The sequence below is a fragment of the Mastomys coucha genome, chromosome X, assembly GCF_008632895.1.
Source record: "Mastomys coucha isolate ucsf_1 chromosome X, UCSF_Mcou_1, whole genome shotgun sequence".
Taxonomy (NCBI): Eukaryota; Metazoa; Chordata; class Mammalia; order Rodentia; family Muridae; genus Mastomys; species Mastomys coucha.
Genome location: NC_045030.1, coordinates 64,735,410 through 64,740,987, shown reverse-complemented (window position 1 = coordinate 64,740,987; position 5,578 = coordinate 64,735,410).

Genomic DNA, 5,578 nt, shown 5'->3' with positions numbered 1-5,578 from the left:
ATAGAAAACATTGACACAACAGTCAAAGAAAATGCAAAAAGCAAAAAGCTCCTAGCCCAAAACATCCACGAAATTCAGGATACAATCAGAAGGCCAAACCTAAGGATAAAAGGTATAGAAGTTGAAGACTCCCAACTTAAAGGACCAGTAAGAATCTTTAACAAAATTATAGAAGAAAACTTCACTAACCTAAAGAAAGAGATGCTCATGGACATACAAGAAGCTACATAATAGTTAAAACACCAAATGCACAAGACAAAAAAAGAGTATTAAAAGCAGTAAGGGGAAAAGGTCAAGTAACATATAAAGGCAGGGCTATCAGAATTACACCAGACTTCTCACCAGAGACTATGAAAGCTAGAAGATCCTGGGCAGACATCATAACAGACTCTAAGAGAACACAAATGTCAACCCAGGCTACTATACCCAGCAAAACTCTCAATTACCATAGATGGAATAGCCAAGATATTCCATGACAAAACCAAATTTACACAATATCTTCCCATTAATCCAGCCCTACAAATGATAATAGATGGAAAACTCCAATACAAGGAGTGAAACTACACCCTAGAAAAAGCAAGAAAGTAAACTTCTTTCAACAAACCCAAAAGAAGATAGCCATACAAACATAATCCCATCCCTAACAACCAAAATAACAGGAGGCAACAATCGCCCTCATAGAAGCAGAGAGAGAGAGAGATAGGATGGTATAGGGGATTTCTGAAGGGGAAACTGGGAAAGGGGATACATTTGACATATAAATAAATAAAATATCCAATGGAACAAACAGAAATTAGTTAATTTGTCAGAAAATGTGGACCTTCTAATCTTTCTCTACTGAAGATTCAGAGTTGCTCAAGTTAGAAGCTAAGGCAAATTTTGAAATGCTTCAAACAAACAAACAACCACAAAAAGATACTTGACATTGTTAAACACATGCCATGTTAAGGAGAACTATGCATTTAATGAGTACTACTCATATCATTCCTTTGGTAACTTACGTGCACCTAATTCTCTAATTAAAATTTTGCTATGGTTTGATTTTCCACTTTCCACATTTCCATAACTAACTTAGTATGTGCAAATAGGGAAACAAGTAAATTATTACTTCAAGGTTTTTTGGTATGCCATTAAAGTTTGAAAATCTGATGATTATCACAAAAATATTTCCCTAATAACTGAAGTAAGTACCAGTTTTGCCTTACTGAAAAATAGCAGCTATCAAAATTTCACGATTTTCCATAGACTGGTCATGATATTCAAAAATAGCATGGCCATGATCATGACAAATGGACAGAGAAGAGCAATTCTTTCTCTTCTGCTGTTGAATGACAAGCTGAACTGTAAGATCGTAATTATGAATTACTAAATCAATACTGATAATTCTATTTCTAAATTTTTTGATTCTGTTCCTCTTTGTAGTTCATACAAAACAATCCCATGAAAGATGACATAAAGCCAAGTGTGGTGGCATTCGGGTTTAATCACAGAACACAGGAGGAAGAAGCAGAAGAATCTCTGTGAGTACAAGGCCGACCTTGTCTACAAGACTCTGTTCTATGGACAAGTAACTAACTTAGTGATCTTATCAAAACAAAACTAGATGTCATGAGGTAATAGATTGAATCTTTAATAGGCTATTGTGCTAAAATTCATTGTCATAAAATGATTCCAAATTAGCAATCATCTTTAAAGATGAAAGAATAACTCCACATCTAGATGTTTACTATCTAGTATGTTCCAGGCACTGTTAAGACACATACAGCCATAAACAAAACAGATACACACATGTACTTCCAGAATATGTATTCTGGCAGATAAATAGAATCAAGATATACTATGTCATTGATCAACCTCCTTGAGAAACTAGTGTATAGAAAGGAAAACTAAAATAGCTGAGAGGAAGATAAAAGTATAAGATAAGTAAAAGATAAAAGAAGAAGTGATTTACAAAAAAATACCTAGCCACTTTAAAGGAATAAGACTGTATCATTTGTCTATCTAGAGCACTGGTTCTCAACCTTTCAGTCACAACATATTATTATGACTCATAACTGGCAAAATTACAGTTATGAAGTAGAAACAAATAATGCTATGGTTGTTGGTCACCACAATGTGAGGAACTATGTTAAAATCTCACAGTATTAGGAAAATTGAAAGCATTGCTGTAGAAGAATAAGACCCATGCAGGGGAAATTGGCTCTGAATAAAAGTTTGAGGTTGCAGTTGCTTAATGTTTTGGAGAAGTACCAGAATGATTAACAGGGAGAACAGTATTCAATGATAACAGATATAAGATGGGTATTCTAATGTATGAGGAGAAAATAAAAGAGACATGGCATTAAGGGTAGATGTGAGAAAGGTTGGGACATTGAAACTTATTGAAGCTTTTTTTTTTCTAGATCCAGGAAAGTGACAAATGTTAAGCCCAAATGTAATTTCTATATCCAGTAAAAAAAAAAAAAGTGCATTCTTATTTATCCAAAGATGATATCCATGCATATCCAGTTTTGAGACAGTACAACATGCTACAAAGATTGTGCTCAAGAACCATATTATAGAGTTACAAAAAAAATCACAAAAATACATCTCATTTAAACTATCTTCAACCATATGCTGCTTCATGTGGTTCACACCACAGAATGGACACATCTAGGCCCTATTTGGCAAGGAAAGCAACTTGAAGCAAGCTAACATTTTCTCCAGGTTGTAAGAACCTGAAAAAAATCTTCATAAATGACCACACATAAATACAAATTATTAAAGACCAGGGTGTCTCTATTGTTATTACAACATCATAGCAGAAATTTATCTGATTCCTGTTGACTCCTTTCAAATTAACAAAGAATTTTGAATTAAGTTTGCTATTGGAGTGACTCAAATCTTCCAAACGTAAAGTCTTACTTTCCGTAAAAAGGTTCCTATTACAGAGGTATAATTTAACTTTATTGTAGCTGAGAACACTGAGACTGGAACAAAAGAGCAGTACAGTCAACACATGGCTGTCCTGACTCATCCACTTATTGAATGTCACCGGATTTCCACCCCATCCTCTCTTGTAATAGCAGAACCTTTAATTTCCTATGAACTGATGGTTTCCAGTAGATAATAGGAATGGAGAAGAGCCTGTTCCGGCCCATATAAAACTTGACTAAAATATAAGCTCTAAGAAACTTGTTCATAGGTTGACTTTAATAAAACCCCAACTCACACAGCAGACCCACTACACCAATGTTCAAGGTGAGGTCATTTTGCACAATGCAAGGTCTTATTACACAAAGACAGCCTTCTAAGCAAGAGGCAGACAGACTATGCTTTATATAAAAGTAGAATTACTCGTGCCATAAAAAGACATAAAATTGAAATGATGGGCAGAGAAATGGAGAAAAAGAACAAGAGAAGAGGGTTGGTGATATTTTCCAAACATATTACAATCCTGAAACAAGTCAAGTTTTCAAATCCCAACACTATTTTCATTTCCTCACTTACTTCTTTACCCAAAGTATATATAATTATCATCTAAAATTGTTATTATTTATTTTCTTATATTCTAGTTCTCCTAATTTTTCTCATCAAAGAGCAACACCCTAGATTTACTTGAACACAAATATATAGTTTTCTTACATGTAAATCAAAGTGTCTGAATATTGTTTCTTTATACCTTCTTTATCTCCATATACTGCTGTTCAAATGTCATAAGGTGCCTAAAGCTGTATTTGTGCTCATTTCTCAGACATTCATATCTCAGTAAATGATACCTATGCTTTATACCACACATTCTCTAGTGTTTGTACATAATCCATGAAAAATTTTGTTAAGACAACATCAAAATTTATCTTCATGCCTATGAACCACTCCTGATCCTTATTACTGAGAATAATCAAATTTACCATCATCTTTTAAGTGACGTTTTGACCTTTACTCAGACTTTGGATTCCTTTGGATTCAAGAGTCTAATCACCAAAGTGTGGTTAATTCCAAACATGAATCCAGTCACATCATTCTTCTGCTTAAACACAACCAACAGCTTTTTACCACATTGAGCATAATACTGATTCTACTTGTGATCTGTCTCCTGCCAATTTTCCAATCCCATCTTAAGTCTCTCTTCTTTTCATCTCAACCATACTGATCTCTTTTGTTTCTCACTGACTCACTGATATGAAGAGCTCTCTCTCTCCTCTCTCTCTCTCTCTCTCTCTCTCTCTCTCTCTCTCTCTCTCTCTCTCTCTCTCCCACTCACTCATACACACACATACCCCTCAGTATCTTTATGCTTATTAATTGCTTTGCCTCACTTAGCTTTTTTATTTTTATTTTTAGCTGATCATTGAAACCTCAGGAAAAAATTTCAGATCTTCATTTAGATCCTTTGCAAAGCATCCCTCTTCTGTCCCATGAAATACTCTTAACATATCTTGTTAATATATTTTATACTACAGAATCTCTAATTATGGAAGTCTGTTTATTATTTTGTTATTGTCTTATTATTTATGTAGACTACAGGCTTTCCAAGGGCATAAACTCTGTCTTTTACACCGTAGGCATAAAATGTACTTTGAATTTTCTAGGGAGCCATGAGGAGTATGTCACCACAAAGGCAACTCATCTGGACAAACAAAGACAACCTTCTTAGAAGGTCGCCAAGTCACAGCAAAGAGGTTTACAGCATCCTAGGTGCATTCCAGCCTCTTCCTTTCTTATTCTAAAATAAGTCTAACAATGAAAGCAACAAAATAAGCTTTGTTGCTGTACACATAGAAATAAGTAAACAATAGCCTCTTCAATTCCAATATATATTCAATGGTCATCTGTTTTCTGAGCCTTGGTATCAAAACTGATTATAGAATTGTCAGTAATGAGATAGGAAAATTGTTCTTTGCTAGCACACAACTTAATGTGGATAAACTCAGTAGATGCCATAAAACATAAATATTATGGTTACAAATCAGTAAAAAGTGCTATCATAAAAATACAAAAGGCACTCATAACACAAAAGAGGTAGGATTTGTAAAAGTTTTTGTTAAAAAGAGACGCTTGGTCTATGATATGAAATCACTAGAGCAAAGACATCAGTCACACACAAACTAACCCAGAGGGCAGTTAGCAATTTCCTGAATGGAACTGGAACACACTAACTGGGGAATTTTCTATGCCTGTTAGAAAGAAAAAGTCCAACCCCGAGGTCCCTAGAATCTGTTTGAAAGCTTCAAGCATCAGAAACACTTCTGTGCCCCTGAACTTTCTGGGCAGTCAGAGCCATGGGGTGGCAGGGCACTGAAATAACTTAGTAGAAATCATTTATCTGCTCAGCTATTAAAGAGTTGGGTACTCTCAGTGTCATGTTTAAAGGCACAAAATGTCAGTGAAGTACAAGTCCCAGGCATGCAGTTGATTACATAAAAGCAAACCCACAGCTTGCCTGAAACTCACATAGCAACCATTGTACACCATTAGGACAATATATAAAACTACCATACAAAATAGACTGGTCACAGCACTTTTGGAAGAAGCCTATCCATGCTTTCTTGACACATGAATCAATATTTGTGGTAGTTTAAATATGCTTAGCCCATGG